The sequence below is a fragment of the Octopus sinensis genome, linkage group LG3 (genome assembly GCF_006345805.1).
Source record: "Octopus sinensis linkage group LG3, ASM634580v1, whole genome shotgun sequence".
Classification (NCBI taxonomy): Eukaryota; Metazoa; Mollusca; class Cephalopoda; order Octopoda; family Octopodidae; genus Octopus; species Octopus sinensis.
Genome location: NC_042999.1, coordinates 137,531,951 through 137,546,729, shown reverse-complemented (window position 1 = coordinate 137,546,729; position 14,779 = coordinate 137,531,951). Strand labels below are relative to the sequence as shown.

The 14,779-nt window shown below is 34.5% G+C and overlaps 1 long non-coding RNA gene across 2 annotated transcripts in view; it reads left to right on the top strand.

The window, feature by feature from the left end:
• The window catches only part of LOC118762591, a 62,626-nt gene that overhangs the window by 34,037 nt on the left and 13,810 nt on the right, over window positions 1-14,779 (top strand). Inside the window, exon 4 of one of the 2 annotated variants that reach the window (XR_004998349.1) lies at window positions 5,668-5,732. This is a non-coding gene — a long non-coding RNA (uncharacterized LOC118762591). Of the gene's footprint in view, window positions 1-5,667; window positions 5,874-14,779 lie in introns of those variants that run through there. The other variant, XR_004998348.1, reaches the window with a different exon arrangement.

Here is a 14,779-nt window from a genome sequence, read left to right as displayed (position 1 = left end):
CAATTGGTGACAATTGCTAAAAAAAATTTTTTTCCTTGCTTTTACCTTTCAAATGTTTTGATAAGTTCCTTTAAATTCATGTTGTATTTGTTCTTCAACAGAAATTGTAGCCATCTCAGAGCTAGTTTGTACTTGCTGATAATTGTAAGTAGTTTTTGGTGAATTTAAGTTTAGAAAATCTCCTTTTCTAGTGACTTGCAATAAGTATGTTGGAGTGAGAAGAAATCTTAATGCAATAATATATGGTACAGAATTTTCTAGTTCATTGGAAAAAAAAAAAATTCTATAAAATTGAAGAACTCTCAGCTATAATTATCCTGCCACTAGCTTTCGACTCATTTGACAATTCCAATACAACTACGTTTATATCAGAATATTAAGATGCTTGAACATTTTTGACACTGTTCAAGGGTGGAGGCTGTATAGAGTACTGGTTACTGAATGTGGATGAAACCAGTGGAAGAGAGAAACTTAGGGTCTCCCTCCTTTACAGGAAGCTATAAGAACTAGATCACCAGCATGCAGGAGTTCCCATGAAAAGCCATTCTTAAACTCCTCTTGATGCCTTGTAGAACTATGAAGTATAGGAGAGGAGTGAAGACACCTACCTTCACTCTAAATTTGTTGCTGAACTCATTGTTGACTTTCACACACACACTGTATTATATATTTCTTTATTGCCCACAGGGGGCTAAACATAGAGGGGACAAACAAGGACAGACAAGGGTATTAAGTCAATTATATCGACACCAGTGATTGACTGGTACTTATTTAATCAACCCCGAAAGGATGAAAAGCAAGGTCGATCATGGCGGAATCTGAACTCAGAACATAACGGCAGATGAAATATGGCTATGCATTTTGCCCGGCGTGCTAACGTTTCTGCCAGCTTGCTGCCTTTTCACACACTGTATTATATCAAAGCAAACATTGGAGCACAATGCCGTCCTTGGGTCCAACAGATCCTATCTAACTGCCCAACCCATGTCAGCTCAGAAGACAGGCATTAAAAGAGGACGAGGCTATGTTATTCAAATGAACTTTTTTCTACCTCTGTTAGTTTCAGAGGTTTTTTCCAATTCTGTGTATGCACATGTGTGAATGAATGTATGTGTTTGTGAGTGTGCTTGTGTATGTGTTCACACACACACAGTGTGTGTGGGAGTAGAACCTATGTATCTTGCAGAGGTAGAAAAAAAATTCATTTGAATAAGTAATACAAGATGCATTTCCTTTTCTAGATAAGAGAAACATTTTTTAATTTACTTTCTTTCAACATATCATACATAACAATATCTATTAAAAAATTATTTTCTGTTTTTTTGTAAAAACCACTAAAATGTTTGCTATTTCCACATTTCTTAGTCACAAATGTTTCTTGCTTTTCTCTTGACTTCCTTTTAAAATGTTTTCTCCATCATTGTCATTTATTTAGGGCAGTGGATCAGCAGAATTGGTAAAGCACAGACAAAATGCTTTATGGTACTTAATTAAGTCTTTTTATGTTTTGAGTTCATATCCCACCAGTGCCAACTTTTCCTTTCATCCTCCCATGCTTGATAAAATAAATACCAGTCAAATAGAGATCTAGGGATCAAATTGAATATTTCCTCCTTGAAAAAGTGTGATCCTGTGCTTAAGTCAGAAATCATATTAAAGAAGAAAACAAAAGACAGTAAATGCAGGGTCATCTTAGTAGCATCAATGATCCAATAGTATTCAGTTAGACCTCTAGTTAACTGCTCAGTGTGCTCATGTCTCAAGATGGCCCTGGGTGAATGTCAGATTTGCTGAAGTGGCAGAAGACAAAACATCTTACAATATTTAGCCGCTTCTCTTTACAGTCAGAATTCTAATTCCATCAATGTCAACATTATGTTTCTTTTTCGTTATTTAAAGGATTGATAAAACAAGGACCACTAATATACTGGAGTCAATCTAATTGGCAATGGATTGCCAGAATTGTTAGAGAGTCAGACTAAATTACTTTCCATATTTGTTCTGGCTCTTTATATTCTGAGTTCAAATCCTGTTAATATTAGTTTTGTCTTTCATTATTCCAGAGTTGATAAAATAAAGTACCAATCCAGGGTGGTTCAATGCCTGAATTTTTAGAGTATTAGAGATGGTATTTTGTGGTATTTGTTCTAACAATTTATGTTATGAGTTGGTTCTTTTGTGATGAAGCTGGTATCAAACTGTATTATACCTTGCCATTGATCGAATTGAGAAAGGAGAATTGCTGCATGGGTAACTGTTGGTCCTCATCAAAGACATTTTGCTCTAGATTCTGCACTCTGAAGAGGAACTTTTCAGGTGCAGACATATATGGTCAACCAGAGCAACAAAACTCCAACTGTGATGGGATTTGAATTCCAAGACCATGGAATGTATGCACAAATAAACATTAAGTCTATATATACAGTACATGCCTATGCACAAAAGTACTTCCTTTTCTCTCCTTCTCTCTTTCTCTCTCTCTCTCTCTCTCTCTCTCTATCTATCTATCTCTGTATCTGTCTCTTTCACACACACACACACACACAAAGAATCAGTGAAAAGCCTTTGTGTTATTTAGTTATAACCCTTTATGTTTCAAGTTCAAATTCCCCTATGGTTGATTTTTACCTTTCATTCTTCCAAAATGGATAAGTTAAATATCAGTAATGTACTGAGGTTAGTTAGTATAATAAACTAACCCCTTTCTTTCAAATATTTGTGCCTTTCTGAGAATTTGTTGTTTAGTTATTTATTACTGTTTCTCTGCTTGGAAGTTGTCTGTTGTCAATATTTGTCAATATTTCGTCCTTCCTTTTAACAAGTATATTTCTTGTAAATGCATGTTATCAATCCATTCCTATGTTGTCTACATTTACATTGTTGCCACCACCACCATAAACCATTATCCTCCATCCTACTTCACCATTACCACCACCACTATATGAACCATCATCATTATTAGCATCATTAAAAAATTCAACATCAATAATGATGATGATGATGATAACGATTTTTAAGACAGACACAAGATCACTAGTAGCTTGTATGGATTTAATAAGAACAACCAGCAGCAACAGCCTGGAACAACTCAACTTGTTTCAGTAATTTGATAGGAAGGTGTTGATCATCCATGGTAGAGCAGAGATGTGAAGGATATAACAGACTTACTGAGAGAAACACAGTCACAGCTCACATATATCAGTGCAGTCAGCTGGGATATTGTTTTTACGGTGGGGGGGGGGGGTATTCATGATGGTTACTTAGTACTGTTTATAACATGGGTCAATTTTTTTTTCATTTTCCTTTAGGTTTAGAGTCAGTGAAACATGTGCCTTTTATGTTGTGCATCATGGATTCTAAACTGATAAGAAACTGTTTCAATTTTTTTTATCTCAAAATATTTATGTATTGGTTCTAAATGGTTTTGTTGTGCCTTAGGAGGTCATTATACCAATAATACACACACACCAGTTCAATTCCACTTCTTTATCGTTAGTCAATTGGTTAAATATCTATCCAACTAACTAATAAATTGTTTGTTTAACTTGTTGGTTAAAAAGTCAATTGTTTTTATTTTAATTATTCTTTTGTTTGTCATAGTTCTTTTGTTGCCATTCGCAACCTTTTCAGTGATTTATCTCCCTCCAAAGGCCATCTTTGTGGTCAAGAACCATTGGCATAGAGGCTCTCTCACTGGTTGTGATGGATGACAATATTTACTTGCAGGAAAACAAACAAGCAAAAATTTAAAGGCTCTCAATATTCTTGAAGGTTTCAAGGGAAATTAAAGAACAGTATATATTCTTTTCTACTCTAGGCACAAAGCCTGAAATTTTTGGGGAGGGGGTCAGTTGATTAGATTGACTGCAGTACACAACTGGTACTTAATTTATTGACTCTGAAAGGATGAAAGGCAAAGTCAACCTCAGTGGAGAACAGTAGATATTACACCAATAATGTGATGGGGAAGTGAGTCTCAAAACCTGCCTCTTAAGTGTCTTGTGAGAGCTAATAACAACAACAACAATAATAAATACAAGGCCAGCAATTTTGGGGGAGGGGTAAGTTGATTACATTGATCCCAGTGCTCAACTGGTACTTACTTTATCAACTACAAAAGGATGAAAGGCAAAGTTGACCTTGGTGGAATTTGATCGCAGAATGTAAAGACAGATGAAATACCACTAAGCATCTGCCCTGGTGTGCTAATGGTTTTGCTAGTTTGCTGTCTTACTTCTACTTATAATAATAATGGTTTCAAAGTTTGGCACAAGGCCAGCAATTTTGGGGGAGGGTTATGTCAATTTCTTTGACCCCAGTTTTCAACTACAACTTATTTAATCAAACCCAAAAGTATGATAGGCAAAGATGACCCTAGCAGCATTTGAACTCAAAATGTAATAATGAACAAAATGTGTGGCTTGCTAATGCTTCTGCCAGTTCACTGCCTTAATAATATGAATGATTTATACCATCAACTCAGGATCACACATTTATAGGGAAGAAATAGTGTCTGTTGTATTGACCACAAAACATTACTGGGACTGTTTTATAAATTGAAGTATGATAAAGACAAAATCAGCTTCAGTGAATTTAAAACATAGGGGTATGGAACTAAATACCACATGAGAATTAAGTTTTGCACATTACTCTGTGAATATTGTCATTATTCTTATAATGACAATAGCAGTCTGAGATGTTTAGTATGAGGAAAATGTGTTTTATTTACTTAATACATTTGAAATATATGTGTACAGTTCCATTACTTAATATGTTTAAATATGTACCATTCTAATTATCTAATGTGTCTAAAATATGTACTGTTTTAAAACTCATTTAATATGTGAAAGATATGAATCAACTTCACTTTTTTAAAAAATTGTTTAGGCTGAAGAGAAAATGGGAGAGTGTGTCTATATCTTCCCCAGTTCTTCTTAGATTGCAAATTGTGGGACAATCTGGTGAGGCTAGTATGTTGAATGTCCAGTTTAATCTCTTGCAGGTCAATGGATTAAAAAAAAGATTAACAGAACATCCACAAAGATAGAATATAGTTGTATTAGTTTAAGCTACCTTGTGTGACGAAAGACATTCAGCTGTATCACACATTTTACTTCTAAAACATGTGCAGGCTCAGTGAAATGTATGTGAATGAATATAATTTTTGTTTCCTCTTTTGAAGCTGATGTATTTCATGTAAAGCAAAGATGTGAAAATACAATGGCTGTTTTGCTGTGACCCCTTTGTTGAAATGTGCTGTTGTATGAATCATAATGAAAATATAGCTGAGGTAGAGATAGCGATAGCAGAGATAAGAAAAGCAAATGATCCTCTATTCTTTTTATTTTAAAAGGATTTGAAGTAATCCACATGGTTTTCGGTGAATAAAATGTAGCTAAATTATCATTACAAAAAGAAAATAAGAAATATAAAAATAAAACAACAAAATCTCTTGAAACCAATAATTTAAACTTAAGGCCTCCCAAGTTGTGATGTTTTTCTCTTGTATTTTTAATGATTCAGTTGGGGGTAAAATGTATAAGGAACAAATAAAGAAAAGACAGAAAAAAATGAACACAACAAACAAGCAAGCTAGAGGCAAATGCTTATTATTTCTTCTTTTGTATAGTCTAAACATAAAAAATGAGATCTATTTTTCATTTACAGAAACCATTTAAAAGATGAGATGAAAACATAGCAGAAGGAATCTATATGACTATATGTTCCAGTTGGTGAGTTTATGATATAAGAAAAGTTATAACCTATACAAGATGACCCTTTTTTTCTTTGCCTTTTAACATTCTGTTAAAGCTATTAGTGATGTGGTTTAAAGTAGTATATGAATGAGATGACTTCCATAAAATATATTTCTGTGGCTGATTTGGAATAAAATTACTAAAATTTATGGAAAATGGTGGTGGTCTACATTAGTAAAATTCAATATTGTATGAGTAAAGACAGAGGAAGTGTAATAAAGCAATATGGTCCAATCATATTAACAATCTTATCCTTATTTATATAAATTTATATATATATATATATATGTGTGTGTGTGTGTTTGTCTGTTTGTCCCTCCAACATCACTTGACAGCCGATGCTGGTGTGTTTACGTCCCTGTAACTTAGCAGTTCGGAGTCAATTTGCTCGACTAAAGGTGGTGCTCCAGTATGACCACAGTCAAATGACTGAAACAAGTAAAAGAATAAAATAAATATGATTAATAAAACAAGTTAACCAAAAGCGCAGGAGTGGCTGTGTGGTAAGTAGCTTGCTTACCAACCGCATGGTTCCAGGTTCAGTCCCACTGCGTGGCACCTTGGGCAAGTGTCTTCTACTATAGCCTCGGGCTGACCAAAGCCATGTGGGTGGATTTGGTAGATGGAAACTGAAAGAAGCCTGTCGTATATAAGTATAAGTATATATATGTGTGTTTGTGTTTGTCCCCCCAACATCGCTTGACAACCAATGCTGGTGTGTTTACATCCCCGTAACTTAGCAATTCTCATTTATTTCAGGCAGTGCATCTAAGATTTGTGTTATCCCTTTCTTTCTTTCTTTCTTTCTTTGCTGTAAAGTGTGGTTTGAGGGAGTTTTTTTGCTATTATGTCTTATAGGTCGAACAACCTTATAGAGTTTCTCTAATTGATTTGCAATCATAGTAATAATAGTCACAGGTAAGAGATAAATGGACCTTATTTCAGCCTGTAAGAACCTTTAAACAGTTTCAGAAATATTATCTTATTGGATATGAACAATGTTAGTCTCTAGTAAACAGGCTTTGTCAGAGAGAGAGAAAAAGAGTATTATAATAATCTTAGCATTCCAAGCTAACAAGATACTTGCTAGTTATAACACTACTCTGTCTGCTTCTGCTCCTAATAGCAGTGAATTGCTGAACCTTTCCATAGTACCAAGTGACAGCTAGTTTGGACTGGGAGGAGAAAGGAAGGTTGGCAATTAGCTGACCCAGTATTATTGTACTGACACTTATTTAATTGATTCTGGAAGGATGAAAAGGTATAATGTTTGATCCCAATGAGTTGTGATTGTAAATACACAAAGCATCATTACAGATTTAGATACCATGAAGCATCTCTAATATGACACCCAAAACATTTGCACTGATTCACTTGTTTCGGAATATTGATCAAATAATGAATAAATTTGATTGGAATATCGGCTCTATATCTAGAGAAACATCCCGATACTGTCCTATTTTTTATCCTTTCTTTTCTTTGATATTTTATCTCTTTCCCCCTTTCTCCCTCTCCCTCCTTCCTCTCTCTGTCATAGCTATACTGTTATTGGGAACTAGTTTATCTCCAAAGAGACAACTGATTAAAACTAATTAGGGCTCTCTTTGCATCTTAATGTCTCCTTACACAATTCACACTGAACAGTGATTTCCCACTAAATATTTGTAAGGATGAGAGTGAAGTGTAGGGTGGGGGAGTATAGGGTTGATAGAATTATCCCTAGTTGTGTCTGGAACTTATTTTATCATTCCTAAAGATTAACCCTGCAGCATTTAAACTGGCCATATCTGGTCCAAATATTCTACCAGTTTTATGTTCAAACCAGCCAGATCCACCTCTCGCACCTACCATACAATGTTTCTGTAAAAATAAATAATCAAGTTGTCATCATAAGCTCTGAGATAATGCTTGATTAATTAATCCGTGCCGGTGGCACGTAAAAAGCACCATCCGATTGTGGCCGTTGCCAGCCTCGTCTGGCCCCCGTGCCGGTGGCACGTAAAAAGCACCATCCGATCGTGGCCGTTTGCCAGCCTCGTCTGGCACCTGTGCAGGTGGCACGTAAAAAGCACCCGCTACACTCATGGAGTGGTTGGCATTAGGAAGAGCATCCAGCTGTAGAAGCACTACCAGATCAGACAGGGCCTGGCGCAGCCTTCTGGCTTCCCAGACCCCAGTTGAACCGTCCAACCCATACTAGCAAGGAAAACGGATGTTAAACAATGATGATGATGATGATGATGATGATAAATGAATAAGCATTACATTTGACAGGGTGATCTGAATGCCAAAGGGTTAAGGTTAAAAACAGTGCAAAGAAACTGCTGGTAGTTAACAGTGACAAAAATTATACTCTGAATGTGAGTTTGGATAAGTTTGTATATTACTAGGAAAAGAGGAATCTGATGTTTTGGTACTGAAACTTCAAATGAGAGGAAGAATTTTTTTTATATATATTTAAATGAACATATTTCTTTCTCGCAGACAAGAGATCAATCTTGAAACAAAACTTATCCTGAACTCAAAACCTTCACTAAAGATAAAATGGTTGCAGTGAACTATTCATAGGCTTATTGAACTCTTTTTGGAACTTAATACACCCAACAAGGTCAATATTTATGAATGTGTATATAATTATAATAATAATAATAATAAATGCCCTGATGCCTTACCAGGCAGTGGTTCTTGTGGCTTTTGATCTTAAATGATTGGAAGTGTTATCATGTACATTGTTTTGTCTTGGTATAAAAGATGGGCTACAACAAATATTCTGCTCAATACCACAGATTTGTTTGACCATAACCAGATGACAATATATGCATCTCTGATCACAAGCAGAAGTAGTGGGGGAGCATTATAGCCATGTGTTGAGAGGAATTCTTTGGGATTTGAATAATTCACCTCTGGAAATATGGATGTTTTCTTCATCATCCTTAAACAAACCTTATTTAGGGACCTTTTGAGTGCGATGGGCTACTCGACCTAAAGAAAATTCTAACTGGGCTTCACCTGCAAGGTCATGCACTGTTTATCTTGATAGGAGATTACCATGCTGTGCACATATGGTTGTGATGCATGTGCCTAGTTTACCCTTCTCAAACAGGTAGTCATGATTGGGCTTTGTATATTTGTACCCCAGGGCACTCTGACTAACAAAGGTAAGAGCCAATCCCACCCCATCCAGTCATTCTCCTCCAAAGATGTTGCATCTATGACCCTGGTTTTTTTTTTCCAGACATAGTCTATTTATTTAGAATATTTATTTAGAACTACATTATCCAATGTGCCTTTGTTTTTTTTTAAGATTGTGGGTTATGGTTAGATGAAGATTTTGCTACCACATTATTTTTAGTAGGTAGAGTGACCCTGTAGATGCCCTTTACTGGTTCACCAACTGTAGCATGAGTTGATTTAATTGATATTTTATTTTATTGACCACAGAAAGATAAATGTTAAGCTCTTGGTAGAATTTGAACACACTTTATAAAGGAATGCAACTGAATAACTGTATGGTCTTATGAGTAGCACCATTCACTGTCCTCACACACACAGACAGACACACACACACACACTTGTTTATTTTCCTTTATTAAGTAATATATATGAACTATTTTGTGTAATGAATTCTATTTCCCTTGATTGTATCATCAAACCTATATATACAAAATAATGATTCCTGACATAGACACAAAAGCACATTAAATGGAAGGGTAAAGTTGATTAAATCAACTCCAGTATATTGGTTTTCATATCTCTACAGTTATGCTGATTTTTGTGGGATATGAATTTAGAATGAAGATGGACAAGGCCAAATGCTATAGACCAACACTCTAATGTCTCTGTCACTGTATTTTCACAAAATCCTTTTGATATCAAATCACCTGAGACTGCTCCTGGTTTCATGATACCAACTTCCTGTATTAAAGTGAACTGAATTAAAATCTTCCATCAAAATTTCTTGCTATGTTTCAAACACCAACTTAATAATGACAAAGATATTTTGTGAAATTCTTGTTTCCAAAATTAAATGAATCAAAGGCAGAAATATGGTAATAAAAGGTTTAAATAAAATATAAAATCAAAAACAAAAGTAAGGTGTTGTAGATTTTTAGATATGCATCATTAGAAGAAACCATAAATGTAGCCGAGAGATTTCTCAGTGTAAGTTTGGCATTGAAAAGAGCAATAAGTGTAGTTTTAGTACATCAGGCACTGTTTATGATTATCAGTTGATGAAAACCAGGAAGATAGTAATAGCTATGATGGATAGCATGGGCAAATATTGATGACATCTATTAAAAATAAATTTCACAAACTTCCATCTCTGTTTAGACAGAATTTTGAGACAGCCCTAAATGATGTTGTATGTTGATGTTTTTAAGGCTCAACCCCATCTTAACTCCAATCAACACGATCCTTATAATTAATGGAGTTCAAGCTATGACCACCCATCTTTTTTAAAACTACATTAGTCAATGTGTCCTTCCTTTTTTATTATAATAAGGTATGATTTGAAGGAAATTTGGCTACTATTTCTTGTAGGGCTAACAACCATGTGTAGGTTCTCTCATTGGTTCGTCTGTTTGTGTGTTATCTTAGAATGTAAGATCTTGAATAAGTTAATCATCAGGATGAAACTCTTGAAAAGAAGGTGAATAAAATCTACTTTGGAAATTTTGGAGGTTATCTTATTGGCTGATAAATAATATTAAGTTATATGAATATTATTTTTTATAATTATATTTTGTTGTTATAATGTATATTAAAAATTTAAAATAATTATTTAAAACAATGAATGAAGATCAAGGAAATGATACAGAAAATAATTTGTTTAAATAGAAAATGAAGGAGAAATCCTTATCTACTTGGTTAGATTCTGCAATGTTTATCTAAATCTTTTCAGCATTATTTAATTATTAACTTATTTTGATTAAGTACAAGGCATATTTTAAAAAAAAAAAGTTGTCTATTGCAAATTAATAGTATTAACTTTATCAAAGGATGACAAGTAAAAACTGGCTTTATCAGGATTTTAATGTAAAGTAAAGCTTTTAAATTTGTTTATGTTATCTCATTTGTCATTATGGTTAAAGTAGTGATTCAGATGAATACTGTTTTACCAAAGAAATCCAGCTGGCAGGGATATATATATATATATATATATCATCATCATCATCATATATATATATATTCTGGGTGTGATAGGTGAGCATTGCACACCCAAGAAAAATGGCAAATTTTCTTTATAATGATTTTCTTTATGCCGTAAAATAATGTAATTATCATCATCATCATTAGCACCACCATCAGCATCACCCTTTAGCATCCATGTTCCATGCTAGGCAATCTAATAGAAACCGATGGGTTCAAGGGCTGCTTTATGCTCCAATATCTGCTTTGGCATGATTTTTATAGCTGGATGCCTTTCTTAATGCTAACAACTTAACAGCATGTACTGGATGCTTTTTTCATGGCACCAGATTAAGATCTTCAGCTGAGTGGGGCTACAGTAAGGAAAGAGGTGGCTTTATGTAAGGAATTGAGGGATTAAAGTATGAGAGAAGAGGCCAGAATGGAACAGGTTTCTTTCTGTTGAGAAGTGACATGACTACTTACATCATAGGAGAGAGAGAGAGAGAGAGAGAGAGAGAGAGAGAGTGTGTAGTAATGTGGTGTTAGTGTAGATCCTAAAGGTATGAGGTAAGTAAAACTACTAATAAGAAAAAAACAACAACAAAAATGACAATAGAAATTTATTTTTTAACAAGATTTAGTGACATAAATAATAATCAATGGCTATAGCAAATGCAGCAATGCCAAACACTCCAAATAAATGAATTTTCAGACCAACATGATGTCCTAGTACAACCCCAATAACACCTCCGTATACTGTACCATCCAGTAATTCCGTTTTTCCTCTGATTGCTTCTAAATTGTTTTCAGTACCTGCAAACATAACAACAACTAATACAAAGTTTTTTTTTTACATACAAAATTGTGCATGCCTTCATTTCTTTTAGTTATAATTTGGTTGGAATTTCTTTGTAAATGTAATGATAAACAAAGAAAAAAGATTAAGTCAAGTTGAAGTTATATTCATTTGATATGAAGTTGAGAAATAGCCTAAAGTTTGTATGTTTATTCATGTAAGAGTATTAGGTTCAGTACATTAGCATACCCGGTGACAACAATCACAATTAGCTATTGCCAACCAGGCTTCATAAATATTGTGAGTGGTACAGAATTGGCAATAGTCTCCTAACAATTGAGTTTATAACCCAATTTCCATTCCTAGTTGAAATTTTTTTCACTTCACATATTGCACTAAAGCTTTTAGGAAACTATATTCGTCACAACCGCTCCTCTTTCTGTATCCATCTAAAGTCAAAGAGATTATCATCACCAAATGATGAATAATTTCTGATCATGAAGAATTAAGGAATTGATTCTATTTTACAACATAATGCTAGTGCATGGAACAAATAAGTGGTTATCATTGTCTTTTATTATAGTATTTAGCCACAGATATTTCATTCTGAATAGTTTGAGTTCACATTTACTATTTATTGTTTTCCATTATAACTTAAGGACAAGATGTTGGCTCAGAGGTAGAGAAGTACTTTAGTGAAAGTGTAGCAGACTGTCATGCTATATGGCCTAGATATTCTATCAACAATCAATTAGTATATACTTGATCCACAACTCATAAATATTTAGGCACAGGTTTCAGGTTCAGTTCCACTGTGTGGAGCTTTGGGTAAGTGTCTTCTACTATAGCTCCAGGCTAAACAAAACCTTGTGAGTGGATCTGGTTGACAGAAACTGAAAGAAGCCCATTGTGTATACATGAGTGTGTGCATGCACATCCATGCATGTGTATGCCTCTGTGTGTTTCTTTGCACCTACATTAGTCCCCCACTACTTGACAACTGATGTTCATGTCTCTACATCCCAGTAACCTAGGAGTTTAGTAAAAGAGAATGATAGAATAAGTACCAGGGTCAATTTGTATGACTCAAATTATTCAAGGTAGTACCCTCAGCATGGTTGCAGTCCAATGGTTGAAACAAGTAAAAGATAAAAAATTATTCTTACTGACAATATTCTTTTACTCTGTATGGTTAAGCAGTTCACTTTGCAACCATAAAGTTCCTTCTGAGTCTTGATCCCTTGTACTGCAACTCAGACAACTACTACATCCTTAGGTTGACTGTAAGTGAAATCTGGTACATAGAACCTGTGTGAGATCTTATTCATTCATTCATGCATACACATATGCAAATGTGTGTATCTGTATATGTGTAAACTGGTGCAAATACCATGCAGTATTTACATCCACAGAAGGGAGGTAACTCCTGAAAGCGCCATAATGCAGGTGATTGCTAAAATAACACCAAACTAAGTACTGGAGTTAGGATATGGTAGATCAAAGCTTAGAAGGGACTTTGTGGTATTCAACTATACCTGTATTATTATCACATATTTACAGAGTTAAAAGTAGATATTCCTAACTTGTGAATCATATATATTGTAACTGACTCTTCATAGAATATCTAGGTCATATGACATGACTGTCTGGCTTGAATGTTTGACAATTGTGCTCCTGTATGGCCTTGTGTTCAAAGACCAAAACCAGTAAAAGTGTACCACCCACAAACTTTCAGCTACATGTGTAACTAATTTTTGCATTTTCAAGTAATCTTAAAACATTTACAACAAAATAGCTGAAAATGCTTCCTTATATCCTTAAATTCTGTGTTGAGTTGATAATTTTCTTAACAACTGCAGAAGAATTTCTAACATACATCAGTCCTATTTGTATTACCTCCAGTACAGTATTTTTTAAAGCTTCTAAGGTCTGGTAGTTATAGCAATGATGCAGTCATCTTGATGTACCATGCTTCAACTGTTAATCTCAAGTACTGAATTTTCTCAGTGACACACACATGTATTTAGATTTCTTGGGTTCATGCAAACTACAAAATATTGAGATAATTATGCTGTCTTTCCTCATGGGTGTCATAAATTCTTATATTATTCTTATTCTTAAAGTTGCTCTGCTGGTGCAGTTAACTTACCATTAAAGTTGGTAATTTATCACTGTGAATATATGAACTATGCACTTGCTTTAAGCAAACATTAAACAATTTTTGGTGCATAATTTAATTTTCTTTGTGCACTGGTTGTATGTCACTGCTCACACATTCACATGACTTAGAAGGAACATAACCACACAACTATATATAAGATGAATGCGACAAGAATATGACATATCTCTATATTGAATAGTCTTAAATCTGCTGATAGTCTTAAATCTTTATTTGGAAAATGTTGAGCGAACTGATAGAGTAAAGAATAACCTGCCAAGTGGTTAGGGAACAATTCCTATCTGAGTATGGGTGCAGGTATGGCTATGTGATTATGAAGTTTACTTCACAATTACGTGCTTGTGAGTTCAATCTCATCACACAGCACTTCCTACTATAGCCTCAGATTCACCCCTACTCCTATTTCTAGCCATCTTTCACTCTCCATTCCCACCTTTGTAACCTCTATGTACCCACCCTTCCTGATCTTCTGACCCCCATGCCCACATCTAATCTTCATACCTTGAAGGTACTCTAACACCTGTATCATCACTATCTTTATCTATCTTTCCAGCTTCACCCCATTTATTCTCACCAATGTTCATATGATGTGAAATAGATAAAAAAAATAATTACATTCTCAAATAACTCCAATATAAAACTGTTTGTTTGAGCTGATATGCTTTTGCTTATTGTTAACTAAGTCTGGAGGAAGGTCTTAGCAGGAAGCTCCCTGAGTCTGATGACTATTGTTAATATTTCATTTAAACTAAGGTTTAAGAATTGTTAAGATGTTAATATTTCATTTAAACTAAGGTTTAAGAATTGTTAAGATGTTGTGGCAAAATGCTTAGTGGCATTTTGTCCAGCTTTGCATTCTGAGTTCAAATTCTGCGAAGATTAACTTTACCCTTCATCCTTTCAGGGGTCAATAAA